At 35.2% G+C, this 17,556-nt stretch overlaps 1 long non-coding RNA gene across 1 annotated transcript in view; it reads right to left on the reverse strand.

The window, feature by feature from the left end:
* The window catches only part of LOC144291573 (uncharacterized), a 75,727-nt gene that overhangs the window by 40,432 nt on the left and 17,739 nt on the right, over window positions 1–17,556 (reverse strand). The window contains exon 2 of the long non-coding RNA XR_013358896.1: window positions 2,937–3,088. This is a non-coding gene — a long non-coding RNA (uncharacterized LOC144291573). The remainder of the gene's footprint in view (window positions 1–2,936; window positions 3,089–17,556) is intronic.

Below are 17,556 nucleotides of genomic sequence, written 5' to 3' on the forward strand. Positions count from 1 at the left end.
TACCAATGAGCAATACTGAGGACAGAGAGGAGAATGCAGGCTCTAGAGAGATTATGGAATTGAGACCATCATCAACAGTATTATCATTTTTTCACAAAATCAACCTTCTATATCTCTAATACTTTTCAAAGTGAGATCAGGGGAAGTTCTAAAAAAAATCAAATCTACCAATATTAGATATTGGTAGATATACCAATATATATATACCAATATATCTTATACCAATATAAGATACCAATATCTAATATTGGTAGATTTGCTTCCAATCTAGCCAATATTAAAAAACAAAACAAAACAAAACAAAAAACAGTGCTCTAATAATCAGTTCATTGAAAATCAATTAGCCAAGGCACATTCATTTAAAGCCAATTGGCTAAATAATTCATTTCTCCCTAACACATCATTTCTTCCTAAACAGTAACATAAAGTGAGTATAGGATGGAGTGAAGATACAGAAGAGGAAATGTCAAGGCCAGATGCAGGGGCAGGCACAGGGGTTGGAGTGGGGGAGGAAGAGCAGCAAAGTTGGAGGGCAGAGAGAGTAGGAGAAGCCACAATAAAGAAAAAATCCCGAGGAAAACAATCCTTAGTAATTCAGCAAATTAGCTTTGGGCAGCAGGTTTTCACTGATTTGGGGTGAGTTGCTATTCCTCAGTTGGAGCCCCTCAGGGAGCAAATAACACATTCATGGGGTAGAACTGGAAAGACTTTAGTGAAGGAACAATTTAGAGAGGAGAGAGCAGAGTGAAAGCCGACAAGGTCTGATTAAGCATCAAGGGACAAGCGGTAGTGCAAAGACTTTTTCTGCCTTGCAGAGACAAGCCCTGCCCTTGGGAAGAGGGCTGCTGGAGAGGAGTGCAGCTGCTGGCCATCCTGCTGAAACTACACTGCGGGTGCTCCCTCTTCTCTATGGTGCTTGATGTGCCTGCAACAGGGGTGGAGAGGGAAGGGGCCCGTGTGTGTGTGTGTGTGTGTGTGTGTGTGTGTGTGTACACAAATAGGTGAAAGAAGGGGGTTGGTTGGACCACTACCACTGCATCACTTAGGACAGCTACATTATTTGTCTATGTTACACATTAGAGTTTCTTACAATAACAACAACAACAAAGACTTACTGGATTAAAGACTTTCTTTTATGTATATGCTAGAAAATACAAAACGAAAAGAAAGAGTCTTTGCTCCAAGTAGCCTACAGTGAAGGCCAGGAGAGAAAACAAGTGTCAAGGTAAATAACTGTATGAATTAATATACACTGAATGCTAAATGAAGCCAATCGGCAATTAGAGCCACAGAAGTCAGAAAGTTAGGGATAGTGACTCTTTAGTTTATCTTTTAGATTTTGTGAATCATGTAGGTAAAAATGTTTCCCTTTTTTTTTTTTTTTAAACTTTTATTTATTTATGATAGTCATCACAGAGAGTGAGAGAAGCAGAGACACAGGCGGAGGGAGAAGCAGGCTCAATGCACCGGGAGCCCGACGTGGGATTCGATCCCAGGTCTCCAGGATCACGCCCCGGGCCAAAGGCAGGCGCCAAACCGCTGCGCCACCCAGGGATCCCCCCTTTTTTTTTATTTCAGAGCAAAATTTGTGGTCCATCTGGTAGTATGTTGAACTTTATGGCAGACATTTTATGAATATACACTTTATCCCTGGCTCCATTTTATAACGTGGTCTTAGTCTTCACTTGCTCTGGTTTTCTTACGTAAGCATAGTTTAGTTATTTTCATGTTTTAGAATCAGAAGGGTATGATTCAAATTCCAATGCTGCCATTTAGTAGTTGAATCACCTCAGATAAATTATCTAACTATTCTGAGTTGGGTCCCTTGTAGAAGTTTAACCTCATGTAATTTTGTAAGAATGCATATTCTTAGCAGATAGCACTCAAGTGTAGGTTAATCTGAAACCCCTCGAGGTGGTTTTCTTAGTCAGGACTTTTGTCTTCGATATTCAGCTAAAAGCTCAGATTGAAGACAGTCGGTGATAATTGTCTCCATATTCAAAAATTAACTGCTGGAGGTCTCAACGAAGGCAGTACAACTCCTCAAAGGGGAATTTCTGGAAATTTGAGGGGGTAATTTTGGCTGTAAAGGGGCGTGGGAGTGCTGCCTCTGACATTTAGTGGGAGGAGGTGGGAATGCTTGACGCCCTGCAGTGCATCAGACAGTCCCACACAACAGAGAATCGTCCCACTTCCCCCACAGCCTTCAAATAACTCATTGGTGAAAAACCTCTTCATAATTCTCTGAACCCAGAACTACACTGCACATGTAAACACCCGGAAATTCTGGCACCTTTTAAACAAAGCCTGATCTTGCAGGAACGGAACTACTGAGTAAATAAAGGGAAGATTGCACGTTGCCTTATTTGAACCAAGAGTTGTTCACTGTTTTGGAAAACTACATAGGAAGCCCCCCAAAGAAAATCACAAATATGCTCAAAGGGCATCTGGCTCTGCCTGACTTACAGGGCACTACTATCACATCCATTATAGGGATCTCTGGAGCTTTGTGCCTTTCCTTTACCAGTATCTTCTGGCCACAACATACTCTTAAGGAAGCAAGACATGAAAGTAGCAGAGTTGGAAAGGCATTAGGAATAACAAGGCATCCCTATTCCACATTGAAGTTTCCAAGCCACAGGACAAAACTGAACTGTAATATTATTGTATTGACTATACGAGTATAAATTTGAACTTCTGCATTGGATTGGACTAGGAAGTTTTAAAGCCTGAAAACAAGTTGTAATTACTAGAAAGAGGCATAACTGAAAACTATAGGGTCTAAGATGATTTCAACAGCAGCGTCTGACAATAAAGATGTATGTCTAAAGGCTGTGATGAGAGAAAAATGCAGTCAATTCCTGACTGTTCTTCCTTTGAGATAAACCCATTCAATTCCCCAGTTGATAAGGGATCTAAACATTATTATCACTTACCCCTATTAGGGTCATGCTCTAAACAAGACAGCTGGCAGATGCTGTAAGCAAGCTCTAGCAACATTGTGTGAGACACAATCTAGCCGTCAAGTGCTGGGACATGCCAGTCTTCTCCTTCCAGCCTCTTTTCCACACCATGCAGGGGAAGTTCTCTAAAATCAAGTCAAAGAAAAATTGAACTTTTAGAAGCTCTCAGTTGGATAACCGATAAGGAGATACAATGTGGGGGTTTTGAATAAAACTAGACTAAGGAAGAGAATACCCCAAAACTTCTGCTCTTCTAGATAGCTATACTATCTAGAAGTACTATTACTAGTACTATCTATACTATCTATAGCTATACTATATTGTTGGTTCGTCCTTGGCGGGCCAAGAGGGGACTGAGATGGGATCAGGGAAATGGAGCCATGGAATGAATAACCAGGTGCTATCTCCATGCTTACATGTTGTGGAAGCTACCTCATTAGGATTGGTGTGAAAATGGTGGTTTGGAATCCACACCGGCTGGTAATCATGCAAGGCTGTTTGTTTAGTGTATGCTCTATTCATGTACTTTTCAAGAAGCTGGTGTATTCATAGGCAGCAGGATAAGGATTTGAAAGTTAAGACCCTGTGAAATTCTTTCTCTAGATCACAACAACCAACTAACTCCAGAGCAGCTCATTCTAATAGCTTCATTCTGTATCCTTTAAGAACTTCAAAAATTTTCTTCTCTTGGGAAATCGGTTTCTGGCATTATTTTATTATGGTTGTTAATAATTTGGATTAGTAATTTGACATTTCAACTATAGAGGTGGGTTTTAAAAATACTCATAACAAGAGTAAAAGAATCTCATTTTCTGCTGCTTAGAGAATGCTACATATTTGCATACTCAATAAGTAGCAAGTTTTTGTTCTTATGCAACTTATAGTGTTTGGGGAAATGTGTGTTGGGGAAATTTTAAGTCTTATAAATTGTACTAAGTTTACGAAGCAGAAGTTGTGGGGCACCTGGGTGGCTCAGTTGGTTAGGTGTCTGGGGATCTGGGATCGAGCCCCACATCGGCCTCCCTGGTTAGTGGGTTGCCTGCTTCTCCCTTTCCCTCTGCAGCTCCCCTTGCTTGTTCTCCCTCTCTATGTCTCAAATAAATAAATAAATAAATAAATAAATAAATAAATAAATAAAAAAAAATATATTTTTTTTTAAAAAAAGGAAGCAAAGTTGTGCTTCCATATTAAAATTGTATGAGTTATTGTTAGATTATTGACAATTAAAATTGTCATTACCTGAAGAACTAATTCCTAAGAAAGCTTATTTAGACTTGAAAACTCCCAAGTATAAGGTCTGTGTTGATTTTCATCTGTGTCCAAATGGCATTCTCCTTGACTTTTCTTAAGGCATCAATATTAATTTTGTCCTTTCTGTACCCAACCCCGGGGAGTATCATAGAATAAAACAGGAAGAAAAGGAGTAACATTAATTAATCACCTATAGTCAGTCATAGAGCTGTGTTTACTTGTAGAGAAATCATGAATTGCATTTTAGAGTCTCTTCCTAATGAGAACCCTGAGGACAAACTCCTTGGCCTTTTGTTGGTATTAGACGTGCACCTGAGCATCAATCTTTTAGATAACTGATGAAACTCATCATGCTTTTTTTTCCTGTTTGTTTGGTTTTTTTTTTTATTTTCCCACAACAAAAACTAAAGCCAAAATTGAGTTTTCTGTTTTGCAAATATTTAGAACTTCATGGAGTACATTTGCAGATTAGCTTTATTTCTGGCTCTAATATATGTGACTACCTTCTTATCTCTTTACATCAGTTCTAATTTATGTTACCTTTTGTTGGTTTGTATATATCTTTATAAGATGGTCTAAATCCTTATAGTCTAGAAAAAGAAGGCATCAGGCATTCGTACATGTAAAGCTCACAGAATGCTGCTTAGCAACATATTATATAAAGCTACTTATTCATCAACTGCAGGCATTACTCAGGGAGAGAAAGTCCAGAGGAAAGGACATTTATTCTGTTGTCCTGGAATATTTGTAGGGCTCTAAAGCTATGGAGAATGGGTTATAGGTACCCTTGCTGTCTAAATAAAGCTGCAAGACATATTTCTATGGACCTGCTCAGAGGTGGCTAACACAGTCCTTTGTTCACCCTGACATCTAGTTCTTTGGGAGAATTCAGGGAAGAGATTACACAGGCGTGGAGAATATTTAGATTTTTTTCTCCCCATCCCTGTCTCAAGCCTGTGAGGATTTCCCAAATAAGAATTATCTAAATTCTCAAAATTTGAGAATCATCCCTACCCCAGCCATGAATGAATTCAGTGGAAGAACTCTTAAGTGTAAGTGATGCGTGTTCCCTAGGGTTAGGAAATATGAACATAGAACTGGTCTTTTCTTCTAACTGAAGAACTCTGAAGTCAGGAGGCTGATGGCAAAAGCTTATAATGGCAAGACAAGGAGACAGGGCAGTAGTGAGAGCAGCCCCACTTAGAGAAAATTTATTGGTAAGAATATGGAGGAGTTTCTTTTTTTTTTTTTTTTTTTTTTTTTATGGAGGAGTTTCCTATTGGCCAAGTAGGTACCACCAAAGGAAGCTAAACTTAATCTTTTTTTTTTTTTTTTAAGATTTTAATGACTTATTCATGAGAAACACAGAGAGAAAGGCAGAGACACAGGCAGAGGGAGAAGTGGGGAACCTGATGTAGGACTCTATCCCAGGATCCCAGCCAGGATCATGACCTGAGCCAAAGGCAGATGCTCAACTGTTGAGCCACCCAGGCACTGTGTAAACTCAATCTTCTTGAAATTGCTCCACTCAGTAGTGATCTCCTGCAAGGGTAAGATTACTTCAGGGATAAACCACTAGAGATGGGAGCTGGGGAGAGGTTCATCTGGGTCAGTCAGGGAGGTATTCCCCATGTCAAGAAACTGCAGTTCGGAGGTTCCCATAGAGCCTGCATATATGCCTAGAAAATGCCAGTATTTGATTACCTGCACCATTGGAGGACATGAAATCCACCCTGTACAGATTATCACCAGTTAAACTTAAAAACATTGACACTTTTCCGTTTTTTTTTAAAAAACTGAAGTGTAATTGATACACAACATTATTAGTTTCAAGTGTACAACATAATGATTTGATATTTGTATATATTGCAAAATGACCACCACAATTATTAAACTCCCTTCACCATATATACTTATAGATTTTATTTTTCTTATGATGAGAACTTTTAAGATTTATTCTCTCAGGAACTTTCAAATATGTAATGCAGTATTATTAACTACAGTCTCCATACTTTACATCATAATAACATAATTTATTTAAATTATAACTGGAAGTTTTCACCTTTTGACTCCCCTCATGCATTTTACCTCCATATAATCCCTGCCTCTGGCAACTACCAATCTGTTCTCTGTATCTATAAACTTGATATTATTTGCTTGTTTGTCTTTTAGATCCCCAGTACAAGTGAGATCATACAGTATTTGTCTTACCCTGTCTGACTTACTTCACTTGGCATAATGCCTTCAAGTTTCATCCATGTTGTCATAAATGGCAGTATTTCATTTTTAATGGCTGAATAATATTCTATTGTGTGTATGTAATATTTACTATATTATACTTTATATTATTATTATATAAATTATCTTTATCTACCCATCAATTGATAGACACAGGTTGTTTCCAGATCCTGGCTGTTGATAACAATGCTTCAATGAACATGAAAGGCCATATATCTTTTCAAGTTAGTATTTTCATTTTCTTCAGATAAATACCCAGGAGTGGAATTGCTGGATCATATAGTAATTCTATTTTTAATTTTTTGAGGAACATCTATACTGTTTTCCTTAATGGCTGCACCAATTTACATTACCACCAATAGTGCACAAAGGTTCCTTTTTCTCCATGTTGTGGGTGTTGAATTATCCCTGCATCTCTGAAATAAATCCCACTTGATCATGGAGAATGATCTTTTAAATGTATTGTCCAATTTGGTTTTCTAATATTTGTCAAGAATTCTGCATCTATACAGAGATACTGGCCTGTAGTTTTGTGATATCTTTGGCTTTCTCTTTATCTTTAGTTTTCTGTAATTTGAATATGATATGCCTAGGTGTAGTTTTTTTGTCTCTTTGTTTGTTTGGTATTTATCCTTCTTGATGTTCTCAGAACTTCCTGGATCTGTGGCTTGGTGTCTGTCATTAATTTTGGAAAATTCTCAGCCATTATTGCTTTAAAGGTCTCTTCTGTTTTTTTTCTACCTTCTTTTATATTCCATTTATACATATGTTACACTTTTTGAAATTGTTCTATGATTCTTGAATGTCCTGGTTTTTGTTTTTTGTTTTCATTCTTTTTTCTCTGTATTTCAGTTTGGAAGTTTCAACTGACATATCTTAAACCTCACTGATTCTTCCTTTGGCCATGTGCCAGTCTGATGAAAAGCCCATCAAATACATTATTTATTTCTATTACAGAATGTTTTTTTTTCCTAGCACTTCCTTCTTTCTTAGAGTTTCCATCTCTCTGATTACATTAGCCATTATGTTCTTGCATGTTGTCTATGTTTTCCCATTAGAGCTCTTAACATTTGAATAATTAATTATTTTAAATCTCCTCTGTCCTATCTGTGTCTAGTTATGAAGATTGCTTTGCCTCTTGAAACTATTGCCATTTATCATACCTTGCTATTTTTTGTTCAAAGCCAGACATGATGTATAGGGTAACAACTAATCTGAAGGCATTTATTGTGTGGTTTCATGTTAGCATGGCTAGAAATTGACCTACATTTATTGGGGTTTTTTTTTGTAACTATAGATACCAGAAACTTTAAACTCTTTTAGTGTTCTTGTTTTTGCCCCTGTTGTCTTTGGGAATCCTAGAAATTCTTCCTTAAATAGAGTGTGAAGCTTGAAGCTCTTTTAGTTGTAATCCACTGTAATTACTCTGGAGTCTTATTGCTAGCTTGGTAAGGTATTGAAAGGGAAAGCATTCTAAAAGCTTATAATTAAATTTCAGTCTGTTAGTGGGCCAGTGCCCCAGGTGATGACCTTTATGAGTGTTCCTTAGATTTTTTTTTTTTTTCCTTTTTAGGTGAGAGGATTGAAGTTGATTAATGCTCTCTTCCCTGGTGGGATGAGGCTTTGGTAAAGCATTTCACCTGGATAGTAGCTCTTTCTTATGGAGAATGCTCTCAGCGTATTTCAGAGTGGTTACCCTTCCTTTCCCTCTGTCAGACTCATAAGGAGGTCTTTGCTGACTCTTCACTGTGAAGACTTGGTGGCATTCTGGAGGAAAAAGCCACAATTAATCACAATAGTGACATCTCATCACATTCACAGGGTCCATCCATACTCAAAGGGAAGGGAACTGTACAAGGGCAAGATTTATTCAGGATAATATTATCTTATCATAATGACATTTTGGCAAGATAAACTGATAGCAAGAATTCTACCTTAATTGAAGTACACTATGAATGGTCTATCTTATTATCACTTCACTGGAACAGTAGCCAGAAATCCTTGAGTTATAAGTAAGTTTTCTTTTTGGGTACCAATTTCTGCTTCAGTGACATTCTTAACCTAACACATTGTTGCAAGCATTTGTATCTCTAGTTTTTATTACAGTAACAACTACATATTACCTGCAAATGGTAGTTGTACCTAAATTATCACAGCAGGTTTGATTTCTCTGCATCAGAGTGACCTCAAACACTGACAGCAGGAAAGAAAATTGGGGTTCTTTAAAGCACAAGAGAGTGATGGATGAATTTACATTGTAAATGAAAAAACCCATACATATGCAATAAAGGTTTTGAAAGCAGCCTATAATAGTGAGACAAGTGGAACTGACCTTCAGCTTCCTCCTAACAAAACCAATGTCCTCTTTCAAGTGTCAAGTACATTTGATGGGTCAATGAATCAAGGCTATTACTAGAAAAGAGAAAATTACTTTTCCGACTGATAAAAAGTTATATTCTTTATAGAAACAGATTTTCTGAAAGAATAATCAGGAAAGGGTAGTAAAGAAATTTCTTAATAATTGATATAATTAGTAGTGACAGTGCGACAGAAGCTAGTTCTATAAGCCACTAAAATACATAAAGGTAAAAACTATAGCATTAGCAACACAATTGGAAATAAAGTTACAAAAGTAATACCTAAGCCCTAAAACAGACTGTATTATTTTTTATGGAAGGGAGTTAAAAGATATATGTCTGGAAAAGAAAAAGAACTTGTGAATTGGTATAACTGACCAGCTATTTGGAAGAAAAAGCTATTCTATCCTCTACTTAAGCAATGTACCAATATAAATTTTAACTTTATTTAGCTTATCAGTACTACTAATAATAACAGAGGCAATCACCACTACTATTCAGGAAACAGTCCTCAAACCTGTTACAGTTACCTGGTTGATTGTTAACAGCCAGCAGTCTATGTCCCTCAGATAGGCAGTGGTAATCTATCAAAATTCCTGTGCTTTGTTCCTTTCTTCCTCTTTCCTGCAGACCAGTGCAAGGCTGGATAAATTTCGTCTATTTTGGAGGCTCCTATTTCTTTCAGGGGTGGTGGGAAGTAAATATTCCAAGGTGAGTCTTGCAGAGAGAACAAAAGTGTCATTTGACTTCCACCCCAAGCCATATCTACCAACAAAGCTTTATCAGTAGTAAAGGTTTTATTTTTATTTCATTTGCCTGACTTCTACAACTTTTCTATTTGCTACTGAACTTGGGCTGGGTAAAGTGCTATCATATTTCACCTCTCAAAGTCCAACAACTGTTGGCTGAAACAAATTATATTCGAGTTACTTGTTTTACTCATTCCTTTCTACTAACTTTAGTGACAAATACTAATAGCACAATTTTATAGAAGAAAATGTTGAAGTTGAAGGGCTTTAAATAATTCTAAAGATTACATAAGTAATTACATAAGTAATAAATAAGTAATTACATAAATAAATAAATAAATAAATACATAAGTAGTGAAAAAATAAAGGAGAAACAAAATTAGATGAACATAGAAGCCATTATCAAATCTCTGAACGGAGAAAGTTGTCTGAGTTTAAAAGCAGTAGAAATATGTATACTTTCACCACTCTTATTCAACATAGTCCTCAATGTTCTAGCAACTATAAGTAGGTCAGAAAAAGAAATAAAAAGGCATATAATATGGAAAGGGAAAAAATAAAACTTTCCCTATTTACAGATGATATTATTTCATTACTGTCTACAAACACAATCCCAAAAAAATCCACCAAAAAAAAAAAAAAATCCTAGAGCTAATAAGTGAATTCAGCAAGATCCCAGGTTATAAGATCAACACATAAAAATCAAGCATTCTCCCGTATACTAACAATTAAACATGTTGAAACCACAGTTATAAATGGAATGCCATTTAAAATTACTCCAAAAAATGAAATTCTTATGTATATTCTTCAAAGAACATTTTAAGGGGTACCTGGGTGGCTCAATCAGTTAAGTCTGCCTTCAGTTCAGGTCATGATCTCAGGGTCCTGGGATCAAGCCCCATGTCAGGCTCTCTGCTCAATGGAGAATCTGCTTATCTCTCCCTCTGTGTTCTCTCTCTCTCTCTCTCTTTCACTCTTCGTTCTCTCAAGTAAATAAATAAAATCTTTAAAAAAATGTATTTAAAAAAAGGACATTTTAGGATCCACATGATGAAAATTACAAATGAGATAAAAAAGTTAAAGCAAACCTAGAAAAGATTGACCTATTCATGGACTGGCAGATTTAACATAGCAAAGATACCAATTCTTCCAAATTGATTTGTAGGTTCAATGCAATTACTATCAAAATCCCAGCAAGCTTTTTTTTTTTTTAAAACATAGACCAGCTTATTCTAAAATTTATATGAATAGGCACAGACCTTAGAATAGGTAAGACAATCTTGACAAAGAAAAATAAAGTGGGACAAGACTCACTATTAGTATGTGGCTATAGTAATCAGGGCAGTATGGTATTAGCAGAGAAATAGATATTTAGATCAATGGAACAGAGTAGGGAACCTAAAATAGACCCACACAAAAATACACAACTGATTTTTGACAGAGGTACAAAAACAATCCAGTGGGTTTAATGGCATAGAATTTGACAGTAGTTAAAATAGCTTATAGCCATTATCAGTACTCTTCCTGTTAACATGAGCACTGAGAAGATAGCTCTTAAAACTTGTTTCTTTCAAAATTCACATTTTATTCTGAAAAAAAAGTACAAAGAAAAATAACATCAATATAAACATCTAGAATCATAAATTTTGAGAATTGTGTTTACTTTAATGTTCCAACTTTCCCTTATTCTATAGTATATTGAAAAGGACCTATTTTAGAACATTTTAATTGTTGGCATAATCAGACTACCTTCCTCAGCAAAGTAGAATAGCCAAAAAATAGCAATTATCAAAGGGGAAATAGCTGGTAAGTGACTCAATTCTTTGAACTTTTCAGTGGTACATGAATTAAATGACACTGGATTTGAACAGCAAACTGAGATGTATGTTCAAATGTAAATGCCAATATCATTGTATATTGCATTATTGTTTGAAAAGGTAAATTTTTAGGTTAAATTAAATGATTTTGTAGGCTACCAAAACATGATATAAAATTGAAAATATGGGGATATAAGAAAATTTGACAAATAATAAAATGGTTTATCAATTTAAAACAATAAACAATCCAGTGGAAGAAGAATAACTTTTCAATAAATGGTGGTAGAGCAATTGAAAATTCATAAGCAAAAATTTGAACATGAACCTAAACCTCACATCTTATACAAAAATAACTCAAAATAACTTGCCAACTTAAATGTAAGCATAAAACCATAAAATGTTCACAATATGCATTGTTTTACAATGTCTTAAAATTTTTTATAAAAAAAATAATGACAATCTTTTTCAAGATGTAAGGCTAGGTAAAGAGTTCATAGGACTGACACCAAAGCAGAATATGTAAGAGGAAAATTGATAATTTGAACTTCATCAAAATTAAGATTTTTCTTCTTTGGAAAATACCAAACGAAGAAGATGCGAAAATAGAGCTACAGACTGGGAGAAAATATTTGCAAACCATATATCTGATAAAGGATGAGTATTTAGAAATATAAAGAACTCTCAAAGTCCAACATTAAAGATTCAATTAGAAAATAAGAGACATGAAGAGAAATTCCATCTAAGAGAATATACAGATGGCAAATGAAAAGATGTTCAACATAATTAGCCATTGGAGAAATGCAAATCAAAACCACAATGAGATAACATTACCTGTCTGTCACAATTCCTGAAATTAAAACAAAACAAACAAACAAACAAAAAACAAATAGTGACAACACCAAATGCTGAAGACAAGGCAGAGAAACTGAATCACTCATATATTCCTAGAACGAATGAAAAATGACACAGTCACTCTGGAAAACAGTTTGGCAGTTTCAAATGAACTAAATATGCAGTGCCCTTAGGATGGCTACTATTAAAAGAAAAAAAAAGCAGAAAACAAGTGCTGGTTGGGCTGTGGAGAAATTGGAACTCTTGCGGGAATGTAAAATGGTGGCAAACTGGCAAACAGTACGGTGGTTCCACAAAAAATTAAACATCAAATTATCACATGGTCCAGAGATTTCATTTTTGGGTATACACCTGAAAGAATTAAAATCAAGAACTTAAAGAGATATTGGTACACCCACATTCAAAGCAACAGTATTCACAATAGCCAAAATGTGAAGGCAATGCAAGCATCCATGTGTGGATGAATGTATAAACACAACAATATGTACATACAATGATATATTATTATTCAGCCTTAAAAGGAATGGAATTCTGACACATGTTGCAACATGGATAAACCTTGAAAACATGCTAAGTTAAGTAAGCCAGACACAATAGAACAAATATTTTGTTTACACTTATAGGAAGTGTCTAGAATGGCCCATTTATTGACAAAAAGTAGAATAGTAATTATATAGTGGGTTGGGGAGAAGGGATAACGGGGAGCTATTATTTAACGGGTGAAGAGTTTTAGTTTTAGATGAGGAAAATGTTCTGGAGGTAGTCAAGGTGGCACAACAATGTGAACATACTAAATGCCACTGAATTTTAAGTGTATACACTTAAAAATGATTTAAAATGCAAATTTCATGTTATGTATCTTTTACCACACACACACACATATATATATAAACTAAACATGCAACTACGACATGATCCACAAACCACACTCATAGATATTTATCTTAAAGAAATAAGAACTTGTGTGTAAACAAAATGCTGTGTACACATGTTCATAGCTATTTTATTTGTAATAGCTAAAACCTAACCAATCCAGATACCCCTAAATGGGAGACTGGCTAAACTGTGGCACATACTTACCATGGACTACCATTCAGCAATAAAGAGGAATTCTGAAACACAGAACCACTTGGATGGATATTTAGGGAAGTATGTTGAAAGAAAGCCACTTCCAAAAGATTAGGCTCTATGGTTCCACTTATATAGCCTTTAAAAAAAAGATTTTATTTATTTATTTGAAAGAAAGAGAGACAGAGAGAGCATGGGTAGAAAGGAGGGGCAGAGGGAAAGAGAGAAGCAGGCTTCCCACTGAACAGTGAAGTGAAGCTCAATCCCAGGATGTTGGGATCATGAGCTGAGCTGCAGATGCTTAACTGACTCAGTCACCCAGGCACCCCCACTCATATAACATTTTTTTAAAGAAAATTTTAGAAATGGAAAACAGATTTGCGGTTTTCAGAGGTTAGGGATAGGGAAAAAGGGGATGCAGAAGGCAGTGGATGTGGTTATAAAAGGGAAATACAAGGGGTTTTTGAAGTGATGGAACTGTTCTGTATTTTGACTGGACACAGGAGCCTACACATGTGAGAAGATTATGTAGAAGTAAATACACACACTTCAAACACACAAATGAATACAATAAAACTTGAAAATCTGAATAAAACCAATGCATTGTATGAATATCAGTATCATGGTTGCAATATTATACCTTTTTTTTTTTTTTTTTGCAAAAATGTTTTGTTTTGCTCAGTGCTACCATTGGGGAGAAACTTTGGTAAAAGGCTCCTGAGATCTCTTGTATTATTTCTTATATCTGTATGTGAATTGACAAATATATCAATAAAATTTTAAATAAAAAAGAAAGCAAGAAATAGCATTGACACACAAAAAAGATCCAATGGATAAGAGTATATAAATGCTTAAAAATCTGCATAAAAAACAAGAACATAGCCAGAATTGTAATGTGAAAACAAACAATAATTTTGATAGCAAATATTATAGCAAAAAAACTAATATGTTGAATCTATACCCAGGAAACCTCTGATGGGCAAATGAGGAAAGGATGTGCATAAAAAAAAAAACACTTTAGTAGTAGTGATCTCACTGTGTTGCCTTTGGACCCTGAAGGTCCCCAAGGCTCCCTATGTTGAACATTGTACAAAAGTAATGGTGGGTAAGCTGTTAGTGCCTGAGTATGAAGCAAGACAATGGCACCAAAGTCATCATCATTGCATTTTTCACTGTTATGCAATTGTAGTAAACAGAACAAAACAAAATGAAGCAAAACGAAAAGGCCAATTTTATTGAAGAATGTCCTTGATGAAACAGTAAAAGTGGGGGATCCCTGGGTGGCTCAGTGGTTTAGTGGCTGCCATCAGCCCAGGGCGTGATTCTGGAGTCCTAGGATCGAGTACTGCTCCTGCATGGAGCCTGCTTCTCCCTCTGCCTGCGTCTTGCCCCCCCCCCTTCTCTCTCTCTCTGTGTGTTTCTCATGAATAAATAAATAAAATATTTACAAAGAAGAAGAAGAAGAAGAAGAAGAAGAAGAAGAAGAAGAAGAAGAAAGAAGAAGAAGAAAAATTGATGAGTTTTATTAAATCTTAATCTCTGAGGGTGTATATTGTTAATTTTCTATGTGACAAAATGGGAAGTGTGAGTAAAGCATTTCCTGTGAGTACCAAAGTAAAATAGCACCTTGGGAAAACACTTTGTCATTATTTAAATTGCAAGCTGAACTAGCCATTTTTTTTTCATGAAACATTTTTACTTGAAAGAAATGACAAGAAAATTATGGCTATTCAAAATTTGGCAGACATTTTTTTTTTTGAAATTGAGGGAAGTGAGCCTGTCACTTGCCAATGATAAAATCTGAGCTTTCAAGTAAAAATTAGAATATTGGAAAATAAAAAACTATCATTGTGAACTTGATATCTTTCCAGTTCTTCAACATTTTTCTAATGATATTGGTGGCTATATTAACAAGTTTGAGTTTTGACATTTTTAAATATATTTTTTATTGAAGTTCTGTTTTACCAATATATAGTATAACACCCAGTGCTCCTCCCATCATGTGCCCCCCTCAGTGCCCATCACCCAGTCACCCCATTCCCCTACCTGCCTCCCCTTCCATGAAATATAACATTTAGAAAATTTGCATTACTCAGTGAACTAATATTTTTAAATGGCTAAGGCAGGAAATATTTTTAAAATTATGCTTGAGTAAAAAAATGTACTCAAAGGATAGAAACACTAATGTATTTTAACGAAAAGGACATTAATGTTTCATTGATATGATTTCAGATTATTTTTTATAAGTAATCCTTAAGAAATAGCCACTTGTTGAGTTCTGGTGTTATCATTAAAAAAGAAAAGACACATTTTTTTTTTTTTTTTCAGAAAAGGCTATTAAAATATCCCTTCTTTACCAACTAGGGTTTATCCTTGAACAGGCAACGGTTAGGGACTCACTCCCAGCGAAGTCATAAATCTAAGTTTAACTTTTGACACCCTGCATATGTAACTAATAGCCTACTATTGACAAAAGCTTTACTGGTAACATAAATAGTAGATTAACACATATTTTGCATGTTATATTCATTATATACCGTGTTCTTATAATAAAAGAAGCTAAGGAAAAGAAAATAAGAAAGTCACAAGGAAAAGACAATACATGTAATACTGTACTGTAAAAAAATCTGTGTATAAGTAGACCCACACAGTTCAAGCTTGTAATGTCTAAGGGTCAACTGTACATATTGGTGAGACACTGAATTTTCTGCATATAATTCAACAAAAGAAACATATTGTGACTGATTATATGCCAAAGCAAGTATGAGAATTCAGTTGTCTTCTAATCAAATATTTAAAATATTTGTAAAAATTTAAAATAATTCCACTCTCAAAATTTTTTTTATTTTAGAAATTATTATTTTTCATTAAAATATTATGTGTTATAACACATAATAGATTTATTTTTTCAATGAATTAATAAGCACATGTTTTAAAACTTCTCAGTTTTAGCTTCCAATATGGCAAAATATCAAAGGATATGACCCACATAAACAAAAACTATAGGTCCTCAATTTTTCTTAAGAGGTAAAAGCATCCTGAAACTAAAAAATTGACCATTTCTATATTATAGGAAATATAACTGGTTAGAATAACAATGGAAAAGTGTTTGATTTCATTGCGATAAAAGAAATGCAAGCTGAGACAACAATAACTTTTCCTCTAGACTGAGCAAAAGTTTAAATGCTAATGCTTAAGGTGGATAAATTATTCAAGGTAAAATAAATGTATTCAGAGATCACTGGCCAGAACATTCAACACTTTTTTGGAAGATGAGGTAAATTAAAAGTATCAAGTCTTCAAAACGTTTGACCTGGTAATTTAACTTTTAAAGATTTAAGGAAGGAAATATATTGCAAGGGGAAAAGGGTACTAGGTACCAAGATGCTCATTGACATTGACTTGTACATTAATAAGAGTAGTGAAAATTTTAAAATAATCCAAATATTGGGAAAAAAAGACAGTGGCTTAGGAAATGAGAATATTGCCACTAAGTAAGGTTTTATGCAGCTCCTTGAATCACATTTCAAACAATTTGAGCCAACATAGAAATACTTTTGTTACATCTTAAATTTAAAAAATTAGATATATAAGTTTAAATGTAATAGGATTAGAGGTACACATGAGTTTTTTAAAAGCCCAGATAGTCATACACTGTAATCTTTGTTGATTCTATTTCTGTCTTTCTGTATTTCCCCCATCTTTTATAATAGCTATTTATAATAGCTATTTATTTATAATTGATTTAAAGATAAACTTCATTTAAAAATATATGGTATTAGGGATCCCTGGGTGGCGCAGTGGTTTGGCGTCTGCCTTTGGCCCAGGGCGCGATCCTGGAGACCCGGGATTGAGTCCCACGTCGGGCTGCCAGTGCATGGAGCCTGCTTCTCCCTCTGCCTGTGTCTCTGCCTCTCTCTCTCTCTCTCTCTCTCTCTCTCTCTGTGTATAAATATATATATGGTATTTACCTCCAGCTCACTGTATCAGTCTTTCTTTCCTGTATCTCTTCTTTGGCATTCGGCAATCTGGAGAGAATTTGGTGTGGGCAAAGTCGAAAAGAAGTGTCCTTTGATTTACATGTAGGGTGTGTATACATTTCAGTTTGCCCCCAAAATCCCAGTTTTACATATATTTAACCAAAACAATTGTTAGTAGTATCTTCCTTCTCTTTTTGTGAAAGTTTTCTGGTTTTGATGATAAGTTATGGCCTTCAAAAGATATCACGTAGACCCAAATCTAATCCCTTATCATTTTCTTG

Source organism: Canis aureus, chromosome 20 (assembly GCF_053574225.1).
Source record: "Canis aureus isolate CA01 chromosome 20, VMU_Caureus_v.1.0, whole genome shotgun sequence".
NCBI classification, from domain to species: Eukaryota; Metazoa; Chordata; class Mammalia; order Carnivora; family Canidae; genus Canis; species Canis aureus.